Source organism: Corvus moneduloides, chromosome 6 (genome assembly GCF_009650955.1).
Source record: "Corvus moneduloides isolate bCorMon1 chromosome 6, bCorMon1.pri, whole genome shotgun sequence".
NCBI classification, from domain to species: domain Eukaryota; kingdom Metazoa; phylum Chordata; class Aves; order Passeriformes; family Corvidae; genus Corvus; species Corvus moneduloides.
The window spans coordinates 28845373-28862234 of NC_045481.1; the positions used below are offsets into that span (position 1 = coordinate 28845373).

The 16862-nt window shown below is 34.7% G+C and overlaps 1 long non-coding RNA gene across 1 annotated transcript in view; it reads right to left on the minus strand.

Annotated features, from left to right (window-relative positions):
• Positions 1 to 6258: 6258 nt before the first annotated feature.
• The window catches only part of LOC116446057, a 145562-nt gene continuing 134958 nt past the window's right edge, over positions 6259 to 16862 (minus strand). The window contains exons 2-3 of the long non-coding RNA XR_004241020.1: positions 6931 to 7031; positions 6259 to 6355 (exon numbers count right to left, since the gene is read on the minus strand). This is a non-coding gene — a long non-coding RNA (uncharacterized LOC116446057). The remainder of the gene's footprint in view (positions 6356 to 6930; positions 7032 to 16862) is intronic.

Consider the following 16862-nt stretch of genomic DNA (forward strand, 5'->3'; position numbering starts at 1 on the left):
GGGTTTTTTCCCACATTCATAATTTTTCAACATTGAGTTTACTTAAAGGTTATTTTTTCTCATCTTTATCCTTTTTGAAAAAAAACACTAAATGCAGTAGATTGAGAATTATGGCTTATATTGGACAAGCTAATTGCAGTTTGAAGACAATTACATCCACCATCTCAAAATATACCATCTTAAATCACAGGTGTTCCCACTGTACATAAAAGATTTGCAGTGTGTTTTGGAGGAGTAGGTACTTTATTTCTAGATGACTGATAATTAATTTTTCAGCCAGGAACTGTCTTCAACATTCACCATGGTACAATAGACAAAAAATTTTTGTTTTTTCTTTTGGTTGTTTCTTTGTTGTTCTGGAGTCCCTCCCTGACATCTTCCATCTGTTTTCCTACAGGTGACTTATGAATAAAAATTTTGAAAAGAATGCGTGGAAGTTCTTCTGGAGCACATATGTTCCCTTTGCTAACAAGCCTTTGTTTTCCTGTTAAAGAAGTGTTTGCAATGGCCCCCCACAGTGAATTGATCTAGGTAGGTCAGTACTTTTGCTCAGGTCAGACAGTGTAAGACTGTAGCATCAGAATTTTTGATTCAATAACTGTCTAGCAAGTTCTTTTTCAGCGGTGTTGAATATAAAAAATAATACAGGGAAATTTCTAACAATAGCAGTCTCCATACTATTCAGTCAAGTCTGTAAAATTCACTAAATGCTTACTATTTGAATGGAGTTTTATTTTGTGGTGTGGAAGAGAGATTAGTTAGATTTCTCCTCTGAGAACTCAATTTTTTTTTTCAGTATATGATTTAGAGGAATGATGATAGTTGTGGTCTCTGAAAAAATCTAGAGGAATGATGGTGGTTGTGGTATCTGTCTTTTGAATTTTCTTCTGAATGTAAGTACTTACCCACTCAAGTCTAAGAAAATGCATTCTTCTCAATCACATTTTTGCTGCACAGTTTTTTTTTGGTTCTCTTCACTACAAAGAAGAGTTTCCAGTTAGTGTTTTCTGGTTTGCCCTTCACACAATCACTTTCATTGTAGAGATACTTTAGGTGGGCTTTCTGGTCTCCTTGATTACTTGGTAGTTGTTGATTTAATACATACTTTAATTCTTATTCCTTATTTATTTATCAGATCTAAGAAACACACCGATTTTTCTTAGTTGAATTCAATATGCAACCCTCCAACTTCCTTTCATATTTCTGAAAGAAATGTTACCTTTGTATTCTTACTGAGGTCTTTTATTTTTCCAGACCTTCCCTCCTCTTACTCCTCTTTCTCTCATCTGAGCTTTTTCTACACTTTGTGATGTACTTGCATTCATCTGCCAGATTCTAATAAGGGATATTATCTCAAATTTTCTCAAATATCCTAATATGGGGAGGATGTAACAAACAGTAAATCCACATTCGGTGTCTCTATGCCACTTATAATTCTAGAAAACTCTACCATTCTTTTTATATATATATAAAAAATCAGTTTCAATATTCCTCACATGAAAACCTTGATTTTCCTTATATGTCTTCTCCCTCTCTATTTTTTATTTATTCTGTCGTTTCTATTGAGACAGAGAGGTCTGAACTGCACACAGAGTTCTAGAAATGGCTATGAAGGATGTACATAGTAGCATAATTTTTCTTTATTTCTTTCTTAGGAAATTTGAGGTATTTTCTACAGTAAGTAAAGATTCTTCTCAGTTGCATCTTAAATTTCCAAGTCATGTTTGCTGCTAACACAACTGATGCCAAATGCATTAATTTCACTACGAGAGTGAAACCAAATCTAATTTTGTATTAAAAAAAAAAAAAATAGGAAAGAGGAATGTTGAAAGGAAGAAAACTGTAACAGATAGTTCATGAATAAGTTTAGCATTCATACTTGATTAATCTCCACAATTTTATTTTGTCAGTAACATAGAAAAGTTACTAGTGGGAAGACACATTATGTAGAGTAAATATTGTCTTTAAAAGTAATCAAACTCATGATGTTCAAAAGTGGAGGTGGGTAGCTATTTATGATACTTAACTTTTTTTTAAAATAATTAATATATAACAGGGCATTTAAAAAATTATTTTATATGTTTTTCTGTTCCTGACCTGTATGAGAAAGTTTAAGTCACTTATTTCTAGTTCTGTAAACCTTGTGTCTATCAAGACTAAGGAACTGAGTTGTATTCAGATGCAAAATATTTTAATTTTAAAGGACATTTGAAGAGTTCAAAAACATACTACCACTAAAAAGCGATGTGTATACATGCATTTAGCTCTCAGGACACATAGTAAATAAGTCCATAAAATCTATTCGCATAGATGAGTCCATAAAATGTATTTTTTCTCTCAAATTTCCAAGCATTGTTATGCCTATTTTGCAGTTAGGGACTTCAACTCTAGAAATTGAATTTTCAGGCATCTGTGCAAGCTCCTTAGCCATAAGGCTTATTCACCTATCAACCTTCCATAGATAATTTCACTGGACATGGACATATACTAAAACAAAGATAGGTAGATATATATGACTATACATTTATACACATAGGTATATAAATGAATAACTGGGTTTTTTTCTAGTATGAAGTACAGGTAAAAGAACTCCTGGTTGTGGTGTATGATTTACAGGTTATTGTGAATCCATGAACTCATAAACCTTTAGGTAATAACATTTTCTGATAGATAATGTCTTTGTGGCTTCATAATTTTGATATTTTTTCAAGTGGAAATGTTGTTCTCTGTGATAATTCTTTCTCTGTGTGTGTATGGGTTGTGGATAAATATTAGCAAACATGAAAGAAGGGTAATAGAATGGTGAACCATCAGCTGCTATGCAAGTTCTTGTCCTCTCAATCGATCTCAGTCACCATTTAAATTAATTACATTTAATGACATTTAATTTGAATAGGAAAAAATGGTATTTTATTTAAATGAAAAACCAATGACATGATTGTCATGACACTGAGGGATAGTAAGAGACCAGAGCAAGACAGATTTTAAGCATATCAAAAGGGAAAACATTGTCTCAAAAGATTCTTTTGAGTTTTCTGCTTTTGGTGTTCCTTTTTAATGGAGATTGCTCTTCTTTATCCACCAGTAAGGAGATTATGAAGTTATATAGTCTTTTCATATTTTCTGTTTATATACTCAATGACTAGGACCTGTTCTGTTTTGCTCTAAATGCAGCATGAAAACAAAAACTCCTTTGTAACAGAAATGGTCAGTATAATTGCTGAAGATGGAATTTTATATCAAAAAGAAGTGTCTTTGTTGGTGTGATATGGATTCTCCCATCTTTTACTGATCTCAGAGGTCCTGAATATCCTAAGTAAATTCAGGAATCACTCTAACTTCTTGTCCTTCATGCTCTGCTTCTTCCTGAAATAAACTATGCATATATTACACTTTGCAATTGATTTTTTTTTTTAAATACACAGAAAATGCATATTTTGTATTCAAAAAAATTATACCAAACTTCTGTTTTCTACCAGAGATATCTCTTTCCTCTCCATCTGAAAACCTTCTTTTGTTTGATGTCAAATAACATCTTTTTTGTCTACTTCAAAGCCAAATTATTCCCCTTTCTAGTCTCTAAGATTTGAACTATGTATTTGTAAAAAATCTGGAGAGGAAGAGAATTTTGATGGTTTCAAGCCATAGTTTGGCTGCTTACATTTTGCCACCTTGCTTTTGTTCTGTTACATCTGAATATGCCAGTTTTCAAATACAAGGGCATATGTTACATTTCTTAGCCCTACCCACGGGATCAAAGGAAGAAGGATGAGCTGAAAGTCACCAAAATATAAGGAATGTTCAAACAATCCTGCAGTGCTACATTTGAGAAAGGTTAGGATGCTACCCATATCAATAATAACCAATAAACATACTCATCTCAGTGAAGTTAATTATAAATTATGTTTACACAAAGGAAACTAATCATCAAGAATGAGACATTTTTATTCTCAGTATTCGTCTTTGATTTAAAAAGCATTGTTTTACTGCACAGACTGACAGACTATTTTATTGCTGTCTCACTCATGAAATATCTGTCCCACCTTTCTTTACAATTCCCAAATATCTAAAGGAATATCATTGCAAAGGAATTCCATATGGGAAGCTTTTCTGACCTTTCTGATTCCTGCCTATCTAAATGCACTATTCAACTGTTCATAAACCAACTCTAAATGACACCAGCATAGTATTGTTTTTCTACTCCCATCAGATGTCACTATTGGACATCGTGTTTCTTTGATGCTAAGGGGATATTTTTGAGTTTTACATTTCTCTGGCTACCAAAATGAGTTCTATTTATTGTTCACTATTTAAACACTGTAAGCAAGTTGGTAATGAAGGAGGTGCTCTGGTATACAAATGTGTTTAGAAGGGATGTGGCATCTGTAAAGTTAGGCTGCATTTTTAGTAGACCAGGTGATATAGTTAAAAAAATCAGTCTGACTTTTGGTTAAATTGCTTTTCTATAGGTCTGACAATGTAACAGATAATTTCAAGAATACCAGAATGTGATAATTTCTCTTAGGGTAAAAGTGGATGAATTTTTATATTCCTAACAATGGTTTCCCAAATCTGTTTGTCACTGTCTTACATATTGCTTTTTATCTGTTTTGCTCCCTGATTTCTGAAATATACACAGTAGAGTTAGGAGATTTATCAATCTATTTTTGAAGGAGAATTAATGTTCAAACGACCATGGATAATTTTATATTTCTCTCATATTAGCTATAAAATTTGCCCTCATGTTAAGTGAGTTTCAAAAATTTCAAGATACTTGTGGGATTAAAAATGTTGTACAATACTCATTTCTTCCCTGGAATACCTAAAATAAGAACTATTTTAATCTGGTCAAAATCTGTCTGACAATTAGGCCTAAAGTCCAACCTTTAATGATATAAATTAAAAATGTTGTTACATTTTGCAATCAAAACATTTCCTTTCCTTACCCATTAGAGTGAATTTAATTTACAATTGAGCTAGAACTTGATACATATACCTTCAGTACTTGCATACATTACCTTCCTCATATCATAAAACTGCATTGCAGCATTTCAGGAAATGCTGCCCCAGAGGGTGATGATATAGTGAGTGCTTCTTAGTATCAGCTATTCATTTTCTCACTGATTTAGAATGCAACATTTTGAGCATCATTTTCAGGATGACATAACTGTAGGAGCCTAATAAATGTAAACATACTCAAAAAGAGTACTTTTTACTGCAGTTTAGTGTACTGAAGAGACAGCTAACCTGAACCACTGTAATTCAGAAAAAAGGAAGGAAGAGAAAGAAAGAAGGAGAGGGAAGGATGTGTGAAAATATTATACATAGAAAAACTAAATTTCAAACCTAAAACTGGGGGTAAAAATAAAACTTGTAACACTTTCATTGATATAATAGTAGTAAAAAAATCACTGAAGTACTTTGCTTCTTCTTACAATTTTCCCTCTAGAGTGCCAATTTTTTTTTTTTACACACTTGAATGATAGCTTTAAAAGTTGTATTTATGCTTACTGATCAATTCCACTGCCTCTTTTTCTGTAGAGGACAAGGAGAATTTTAAAAGCTAAAGTTTGCCTACTTTTTTTGTACTCAAGTTTATTCACATCCTTGTTTTGCTTTTTACCTTCTCTTTTCAATAACGGAGAGAGTCAATGATTTCTAATAGTTCACTTACACTTGCAAACTTGGTTTGGTTTCTGTTTCACCACATAGATGTATCCAATGTATATTACCAAATACTTCCCTTCTTAAATATTCTTTATTTCCACTTATTATTCTTTCCATAATAGGTTAATTTGCAATATCTTCTTGACAATGAACCTGCATGTGAAATATTACACTGTAAATGCAGAGATATAGTATCATTGCAGGAAGATTCATTTAAGTAGCCAAGATATCATTTAATAAAGATAAGTTAGTTCAGTAAAAATACAGACTCATAAGCTTCAGGAGAAACCTTACAAGCATGCCTGAGATCCTAACTACTGCTGGCTGGCTGTAGAAATGATTTTTTTTAAATATCCGATTTTTTTGATACTCAGTATATGAGGCCTGTCTACATTTATAGCTATAGAAACTGAGTTTAAGTTAGTGGTAAAACATGAAGAGATTTCAGTTGCAATTCTTTTTGCACCACCGACATATCCAAACTGCAATTTTGGCAGGCTAAGCCTGAGGCCGTTTACTTGAAGGAAGTTATTGGAGGAATAAAACCTTCTGAGACTCTACATTTCGGATTCTTCCAAGACTGACCTGTTTGAGTATTTTCTTTGCAGAAGGTAAAGTGTACATTTTTATTCCACAGACATTTCTTCACTGTATCCCATTGTACTGTGGAGAACAGAACAAGAAAATTCTAAAAAAGGGAAGACAAAGAAATGGAGACAAAATTTTTTTATTTCAATTTGGTTAACCGTAGGTGTAAATTATTTTCCCCTGCAATATTCATGGAAGTCTGCTCTGAGTATTTGTGATTATATCCTCACTGTATGGTTCACAGATAGTTATTTAATGTCCTCTAGATCCAGGTATCTTTTGTATTGCTCTATGTGTTAAATTTCTCCATGGTCACACACAAAACTTTGTAGAATAACACAATTACATTTTTTCCAGGAGTCTTTTTTTTACACCCTTTTCTTCAATTCTATAAGTTTAGCATTATTATTTACATAGTGAATTATGTCAGTAGATAATGAACTCCATCATCCAAATAGTAGAGCAGAAAAAGTGCTGGAGTAAGTGTTCCTATTTTAGTTTTTTCTATCACAAATTTTAGGGAAGTTTGTTCTCTGTACTTTTAACCTAGTCTAATGAGATTTACAGCTGTTGAAATTTGTGATGGTGATACAATGCCCCTGTGCAAGGGTTAGGCTGATAATATTGTGAAATGACAAAGTGACACCAACAATCTCCAAATGAAGTTGAACTCACCTCAAGTTAAGAAGTTAAATCCTCACTTCTAAGCCTTCATTAGAGTTTCTTGTTTCTTTTCAAAGCCAGTAGTGAGGTAGGGATCAGACTCTTCTCCCAAGCTGCAAGTGATAGGAAGGAGGAAATGGTCTCAAGATGTGACAGGGGCAGCTTAGATTAGATATTACAAAAAAAACCTTCATCAAAAGAACTGCCAAGCATGGGAACAGACTGCCCAGAGAAGTGGTTGAATCATTACCCCTGGAGGTGTTTAAAAGACCTGTAGGTGGAGCAGTTAGGAACTTTGTTTAGTGGGGGACATGGCAGTCCTGGGTTAATAGCTGGACTAGGTGATCTGAGAGTCTATTCAAAATTAAATTATTCTATGATTCTATGAATAACTGCATAAATTTAATACATATATATTATGTCTAACACTGAATTCTAACAATCTTTGGATGTCTGTCTGGCTGTTTACTTGACTTTCATTTTGTAGTAGCTAGACCAAATCCTTAACCCAGCAAATCTGAATTGCTATTGCTTAGCTCTACAGATTTGTATGCCAAGTTCTGTGATTCCTATCAAGCAATTAAGTGATCTAATGTTAGTTTCTTTTCTGACACTGAGGTTGGACTTCTCATTTGATACCCTCAAATCAGGTTGAGTTACTGTGATAGCTGAAGTTTAATATTGAGAAGTTTTTTACTTTTTATTACAAACATTGAAATGACACTCAGTATTTTATAGTAAAAAATGTATTCTATTTCTTATACTCATTCATGAATTTACAGTGGATAAATATGATTTCTACAGAGAGGTCTCAAGATGACATAACTATGCTTCTAAAGAAAACGATTCTAATGATGACAAGAATATGACAGACTTATGGTAAAATATAAGAGGGATATAGAAATGATATTTTTTCCTCGACACTTTTTGTGTCCATCATGTGCCCAGTGTGGCAGAAAATGTCTATAACACAGAGCTCTGCAAGACATCAGAGGCAGAAACCTGTGACAAAAATTCTTTGCGGTCAGACCTGAGAGGGCAGGCATTGTGTCATTCCTGATCCTTCTTTAGTCCTTAGGAGTCCTATCATCTTATTCTTCTCAGTGTCACAAATGTTAGAGTTTGCTCTCTGTGCACAGAACTACAACAGTTCCACAGCCATTAAACTAACAAGCTTTTTATTTCTCGAGCTACTTGTTACTACTCTCTGTTATGAAACTGTGGTTGTACCATGACAAGATAAGGAAAAGAACAGAATAAAAATTCTTTACAGATAAAGCAGACCCATTGAAATCCCACTGAAAGAAACAGGCAGGTGAACACAAGTTCAGAGATAGTACACATCAGAGCAGAGGCCTTGCAAACTCAATGCAAAGCCTGTAGGCTGCTCTGAGCAGTGGTAATGCTGCGGTGTGAGGCCACAGGGCTACATTAACGAGCACATTGCACTCACCCTCCAAACCATCATCACCACTGCAAACGAACCCACATGACATTATTTATTTATTTATTTATCTTAGCAAGAGGAGGCAGGTCTTCGTGATTATTAGTGATTCTTGTAAAGCATTGTGGGCTTTTCATATCTGAAAGAGAACCTATCTTGGCAATCCCACATATTAGAACTGCAAGCCAGTAGAGTGGCTGAGTTCTTATGACTTAGCCTCCTGACTTCACAGGTTTCTGTCTTTGCATTTTATTGTAAATTGATCTAAATTTTCTATGAGTCCTTTTTTATTGAATCCAATGAGGACCATACTAAGCCATAGGACAGGATATCAGTCAGGTCCATGCTTGATGTACCTCTGCTCAACATTAATTATATAAGATTTCCCATTTGAGATTATCATAATTATGGTTATTATTAGCTGATATAAACTAGGAACGCTCCAGAATGGATCCATTACTTGTAATACAGTTTCATTAATGTCTTTATTTTGTTTTCTTCATATGTTTGAGAACAAATTCTCAACAGTTTTTAGCAATCTAGCAAAAGACATGCAATTGAACTTGATTTCACAGAAGTCCTTTTTTTTTCTTTCTTAATTGGAGAAACAGTGTAGAATACTGATGGATAATCTGATATGCAGTCCGTGTTATATGGTAATCACAGAACTAGAACAATCTCATTCTGAGGTATCTATCTCACAAGAGAAGGAAGTTATTACAAAAACACACAAAGTATTTTTCAAAATTTATTTACTATTTCTTTTTATGGCCATAATTATTGTCAGGAAATAGTTCTTGGCAAAGACACTAAAGGAAGAGATTTTTTATCTTCCTGGAGTTTTTTTATAAGAGTTTTCTGACATTTTCAACCTAAAAAAGAATTTAAAATTCCATAGGTGGACCAAATATTCATGTTCTTTCACCCCAATTATACTTAACAGAGTAAAATCTTTGTGAATTTGTTTCCAGCTGTTCTCTCAGTTTGTTTGGTTTGTAGGTGCTTACTCTGCCATATCTTCTGAATCCGATAGTTTGGCAATGCCTTCCTCAAACTGTAAATACCCTGATTGTTCCAAAATATTTTGCTAAACTCAGGTAGGTAGGAGTTGGTACTGGAGAGGCCAGGAAAGCATTCTATAATGAAAACAAAGGCTTCCAAATAGAGGAAATCCCCAAATAAGCTATCAGAGCAGGATTTTTTGCCTCCATATTAAAATTTCCTTTCATGTGGTTAGTTTGCATAAAGTGGCTACCTAGGGATATTCTTTACAATTAGCTGACATATTGTTTGGGTTCTTATTGCTACCCTGTATGTATAATGATCTGAAATCAGATGAAAGAAGTTTTATCCCCCCAATACCTGAGAGACTGCAACCCCCCTCCAAGTTTGCCATTTAAATCCCAACTGTGTTGTTGCCTTTAACTGTGTAAGACAGCAAGACAGCACATTTTGTAGATTAAACCAATAAACTAGCAAACATAAAAGAAACAAATCTCATAATTGTGGATTTCAATTAAAGAAAGGAAGATCAAAGCAAACATTCTGCTTGAAATTGCACAGCTGCTATCTACACAAAATGAGAAAAAAACCCCCCTTCTCCAGCTAGCCATAATTTTTGGGGTGGGGGAAGGAGGAGGGAGAGCTCATACCCTGCAGTGGAACAGATTGCTTATGCTTCTCACGTCCCAGTCAGTAATACAGAAATATTGAGTAATAAATTCCCTGCCTCTCTTGATCTGAGAAGCTCCCACCATCTGTGAAAGCCAATTTGTAACAGCTTTAGTATAAAGATTCAGTAAACAGACAATCACAAGCATTGTGCCAAACAGTGCCAACATTTGAAGAAAAAACATAAAGCCAAAGCATGAGTAACACCACGACCTTTGTACTGCAAAATTATCCAGCGACCAAAACACTTTTGACTGCAGAGATTTTTTCCTTCTTTTTGCCATCAGCAAAGTGTGCTGGAGCCTGCACACAACACGGCTACATCTGTGGGCTGTGTACGTAGGCCTTGTCCTAAATTGCTGAATTATTATTGATGGCTGGGGCAGTTCTGCTCTGCTGGTGAACCAATAATGTCAAGGCAGTACCTGCAAGATTAATTATAGGAGAGAATGGGCTCTGCTTTCCAGGGACTGAGACTTTAATAGAGACTGAGCATTAGTTTCAGGGGATTCAACAGACAGCTGAACAAATGCCTCAGACAATGTCATACATGCTAAATCCTGGCACTTACCTCTTAGCAGTACTGAAAGAAAAGTTTCAACAATTGTGCTTAAATTGTGAAAAACAGAGGGCTCTATAAACCAAATGAAAAGGAAACAAACCCATACCAAGATTCCTGAAACAGGTTTGGCTCTATAAACCCATGTGAGCATATTGCCCTCTGCAATTACCAAAGAAAAAAGAGACCGTAGCAAATTACTCTAGCATTAGCAGAAAAGGAAATGGCTTTTTGGTGACTGACAGTGCTCAGTTTTTCCAGATACATGTGACATTCTGCACATGGAAATGTAAGTTGGATCAAAGGGCAGAATATTGTATGCTCTTTCTTTTGCACCACTGCAGTGGAAATTTGTACTCCACGGGGCATTTTAGCTGTAGAGAACTGAGAATATGTAGTGGATGAAGCTGCAGCCATAGCAACAGCTACATAAATTTTCAGGCAATGGCAGGCACACGGTACACAATTTAAGCAGTATAACTCCTACACTGGCTTCAAAATAAAAAAAAAAAGAGAAAAGCAAGGAAAATTGGAGAAGAGGGTGTCAAATATGGCTTATTAAAAAGTAATCATACCTTCCACTTTATTAAGAGCTGGGCCTCCTGCCTTTTGCTTGTGAGATCAGAGAGGCAGCTGAGAGCTTAACTGTATCTTTCACTTAAGCACTCACAGATATTATTCCTCTCTATTGTTTTCATTATCTCCTAGGCCTAATATTTTTTAAAAAGTCCTGGGAATTGTGAGTCCAAATTTTCAATATATTGTCCAGCTACCCACACCTTGTGTCTCTTTGTAGTTGTGCAATACTTTTGACAAAATAATCCCAAAACTAATGAGACCCACAGGCTGTTGTGGCTTAGCACACCAAAAGATAGGCTTATGAAATTAATCTCAAAAGGGAATGAAATAAGTTCACACTTCACTGATTTTTCAGTTTCACAATTGCTAAGCACTTTACTGCTTTTCTTCAAACTTGAAATTCCGGCAGAACTGTTAAGCAAATGCATTTGAGACTGCAAGACCTACAGTAGAATGATATATTCAAGCTTTCGTCTTCACTTTCTGTGCTTAGCTTCTGGGTGATTTCTTTCACAATATCCTGTGAAATTCCACTGTCAATTTTTCATTGGCCACAGGCACATGATTGGAGACCCAGAAGAAATTTGCACATCTCAAACTATGTGGGAGCTTTGCAAGCCTAAACAGTAGTTTAGAGATTGACCAAAGTGACTCAAATCCTGCTCTAAAATGAAACAGTGAAGCTTCTAAAAGTTTTTACTCCACGTTGGAAAGAATGACAATTTTTAAAATATGCTTTCAGAATGAAAAGATGCCATTTCAGCTGGAACACATCAACTTTTTTTCTTGGTTTTTTTTAGATTTGTGTTTTAGTGACTGAGTCCCTGACAAAGCTTAGAGATGTTTCTCTAAAACAGACATAACTTCACAAACCTTGCTGTTCTGACAAAGTGGAGAATGCCAGCAAAATTAGATTAGTTTGAAAAGAATACAACCAATTTGAATAGTAAACCCATTTTCTTCCTCCTAAGTTCAATTCATTTTTCACCAAGCGCAATTTAGTTCATATTAAATAAATTAAAGTACAAAATCTAAACCTAGCATCTAAGTACAGGAAAGCATCTCCTGTTACATTGTTTCCCAGATGAGGCTTGTGAAGGAGTGAAGCTAACATAGTTTGTAGCTAAGTATCTGAGCTAAGAAAAAGGAGAGCTTGTATTCATGTGGATTGTCCCTGTATCTTTTCATACTAATATTAATTTAAGCTGCTCAGCAGTCACACAAATAGTGCTTAGTGTCCTGTCATATGTCATAAAGAAGTCAAAAGATGTTAGAAGCCTGACTGACAGTAGAGTACATTACTATGTTTGTTACCACCCTGAAGACAATCTCTTGCAAGACTGGTTAGCTAAAATGTCACACTATTCCTGACCATATTTGAAGGAAGTACAATCTCATGGCTTTACTCTGTCTTTATCCCACAGTGTTTTGTGGACATGTGAAAAAACATGACTAAACTCTATTGCATGAGAACATAATTCTATTTGATTTTTTATTTGATCCTGTAGTCAAAGTTCTTGTGTTTCTCCTCAAACATCAGCTGGTGTTTTTCTTACTGACAGTCTGAGTTTTGGGATGAAAGACATACTGAACTCAAAAGTCCAGACATGGATATTTTTTTCTCCCAAACACTGAAAAGTTTTAAAATAGGAAATAAAAATTCTTGAATATTATAAAAACATTTTCTTAATTTTGTGTAGATACCTCAGAAGTATTTAAATTGGAATAAATTTATAGTCATTATAAAATGAAAGCTCACACCAAGAGTGAAAAATTTGCCTAAAAGAAGGTGGACTCAAAGAGAAGATGGGTAGGCCAAGTACCTTCAGTCCAGAGTAAATCATAGATAGAATAGGCTATTTTAAAACAATTAGACCTCTTAACAATCAGATATAAAATTTTCCCCAAATGATAAAGAATATCACAGAATGTTGTTGGCATGCAAAATACCTGAAGTTAACAAGAAACAGATTTATGTCAAAACTCCAGAGCAAAGCCTCCATTTATAATATGACTTTTGAAGTCACAGACTTATAACTTACTGTCACCCCACTCTCATAAGATTGCTTCTCTCCCTCACAGTTGAAAACAAGTGGTTCGAATGTATCGGACATGTCTTTGGTCAGGTGATAGGTGTTTGGAAACAGCAGGATAAAGACAAAGTCTAGATACTTTCTCCTATGTTCTGGAAGGTATTATGCAGGTGCTATGACCTGATCAACTTCAATTTGCACTGCAGTGCTATGCACCGTGCTAAAAATCATACCCTATCTGAGTTTTCAATCATTTAAATGTTACTGAATACCAAAACTCAGTTAAGGAGGTAAGGAGCCTTTGGACAACCTTAGCCAAGGTGACTTATCTAGAGAAGCAGTAAAATAAGGAGGCAGGGAATTACAAAACAGAATGGTCATTCCTAATGAGATAATTCATCAAACTAAGAATTAGTAATTTAGTGCAGTGAACACTACTACTAGCTCCTTAGAAAAAGTAGCATTCCAGACTAGGCTTTAAGTGTCTTTTAGGTGTTTAGTAAATAGTAGCTGTATCACTTTTACCTCACATTAATGTGGTTGGTTTGCCTCAGCACTGATACTGACACCTACATTTTTTTCTTGTGCTACATGGAAAAGCTATTGAAGTCAGTTTAAAAGTGATTCCTACTTTTCCTGAACATTAATTTAGTGAAGTAAGGTACATCAAGTTGTTTGAAACAATGATCAAAAGAGGCCTATTTTCCTATGAAAAAGTCAATTTCTGGCAAAAGATGTGGTAGAAATTTACAGCACAAAATGAATTGACAGAATAAAATAGCTTTTAATCTCTACCCATTTTCCTCCCCTTGGAGGATAATTAAGAGTCTCAACAACACAACTGCCACATCAACTATCATGATGTGTCCTGGCTTCTCAGTGAATATTCACTATTTTTTAATTAATTATAAGAACAAATTATTTATATCGTGTTTGTGAACTTCTAGGGGGGAAAAAAAACCCCTGCATTTGTGTGCAATTTTCTTACAGAAATGTTTTTTGTGGCTGAGTGATTTCACAGATTTATAACTGTATTCATACAGTTTACCTCATGAAAAATGAAGGGAATTCAAAAATTTTTGTATCTATACTTGCTGTAGTCAAGTGCCATAACTCAGTGAAGGTTATTCTAGATAGGAAGTTATTAATCAAATAAAAGTGAAATACCTGCCTTCAGAAACGTGTGACTCGTGCTCCACAGCCTCTGTTGTTGCCTCTTTGTCATGGAGCCCAAAGCCAGCATTTTAGCCCAGATGGCTGTAGGGATGAAGGGTGGCTGCAGTCCTCCCTAAAAAAGGTGGTTGTAACACTACGTGACTGTATGTGGGAAGGGACAAGGATTGTTTTTCATCACCATCCTTTTTTTTCCAATAATGCTAGGGTTTTTTTTCTGAAAGTCACATATACAGCATTGATAGGAGTCAGAGACAGTGGACTAGTAAGGGTGCACAGGAAACCAGGCTGTAACTATCCGTTATCAGAACTAGGAATGTGTTCAGTTTCAGTGTTTTGAGACAGGAAGGGAAATGGTACCTGAAGGAATACTCCTGGCTCTTCTACAAGACTGAATTAATTTTGTCATTATCCTCGGGGTGATAAAATTCAATTTTGCTTACCGTACTTAGAAGCTCTGAGCTATCTGTGCTACCACCTCACCAGAAAGGAAGGATAATTATTTTTGTAGGAAGGCCCTTGTGTGACACAGGCACCCTAGATTCTTACTGTATCTCTAGGCAAAGCTTCTCATGAAGTCATAAACAATTCAGCATGTTTACAGGTTTAGAAGTGACCTGTGTCTTGATCTGGATATGCCAAAATCCAGGAAATAAGAAGCACAAAAAAGAACAATAAGACTAGGGCAAGAAAATAAGTATTTGATACCATTTGCAGTGAAAATCTATTAGGGATAAACAGAAATTATGTTTTATTTGCCTTTAAAATGGAAACAGGTTTGTGAAAATATGAGACCTTCCACTTAATTTTCTGATTCATAAAATGATATTTTTTATTGCAGTTTGAGTTATTCTCATAGAAGTACAGTTGATTCTGAAACTGCCTACTCAAGGACTTCTTTTCTTCGTACCATCCTATTTCTAGGTCAAATGAGATAGAATTTTATGGTTTTATGAAAGGTACTGTCATCTAACTAGATTTGATTCAGAAATTCATAATCTGATTTATCTGAGTTCTTCTTTTAGCAGTTCACAAGCTCTTATTGCAGGTCAGACTGTGAGACTTCCTCCTCAAAAATTCTCTTTTCCTACATTTCCTTATTTCTGGAAAAAATGAAATTAAAAAAAATTATTAGCTTTTTATTTCCTCCTCTAAGGTAATCAAAATTTTTCTAGTTAGTATGTCACTGATCACACCAGCTTATTTCCTAATTAAGATTAGTGTGTTTGTTTCATTAACTTCCCTCTTTAGAACAGTCAGTAAGCACAGTAAATCTGAGATTTTTAAGTAGCAAAGGGATTCAGTGCATGGTAAAGTAGACAATACATCAAATTCAAATACCTAAAATGAAGAAATCAATCATAATCCTTTTTTTAAAAAAATATGGATTGAACTTATTTTCAATTAAAATGACAAAGCTGACAACATCAAGCTCATATACAAGTAATGAAGTATGACTACTTTCAGTAACAGAAGTGAATACATTCTTTTGGTCTTAATATTATGTACCTTAGTATAATCATTAGGGAACAGATTCTTATCTAAGATAAGATGCCATAGTTACACTAGGAAGTTATGACATTACACCATCTGAGAATCTACCTTGAATATCACACTCATTTGCACCTAATTTCAGCTACTTCTGGGTTGTTTTTTTTTTCTAATATGAGGATTTTTAGATAACTCCTGAATTAAAGAAATTTCTTTTGGAGCTTTACAAAGACAACCTTTCAAACTTATTATGATGTACAGGGTATAATCTACAAATCATGTCAACCGAGTTTATTTCCTTTGATTTCACACTATAGCTCTAGGCATCTGCTATAGCAGATAAGAAGCAGCTTTAGATAGCTCACTAAAGCTATCATACACCAAATGACTTGAAAAAAGGGCTAACAGATTTTGTAAAAACAAAAAAGAGGGGAGGAAAGTATAGTAAAAGAGAAACACAAAGCTGGCTTGTGCCAAAACAAAACATGTAGCTAGAACTGCCAGACTGTCTTCAGTAGTGAGGAAATCATGAATATATGTTGCCCAGTACTCTTAATCTTGTCATGTGAAGTAGTGCATAGTGGCAGAGAATGCTAGAACTGATTGTTAATTGGAATGATAAGACTGGTTTATCATCGTCTTTCTGTCTTGCCAGGACATAAACTTTGTTCTTGCTGCATATCAGCTAGGTGTTTAAAAAAACTTGTAAATTCTGCTGGTATAATTGGAAATTATTTTGATTCACACTAGGAAATGGGATTGTGTTTGATATCTTCTGTTAGATATCTGAATTTGATATACTGTCCATAGTACCCAGCTCTGAATTTTCTCAATATATAAAGAACTTAGTTCCATAGCACTTACTGATCTAAAGAGAGAATCACCTGAAAGGCATTCCTGTACCATATTTAAAGTGCAACTTTGATCTACTGAAATGTTAACCACAAAATCTGTGTGTTTTTAGAGAAATGTTATTCTACATGCTTCAGACTGT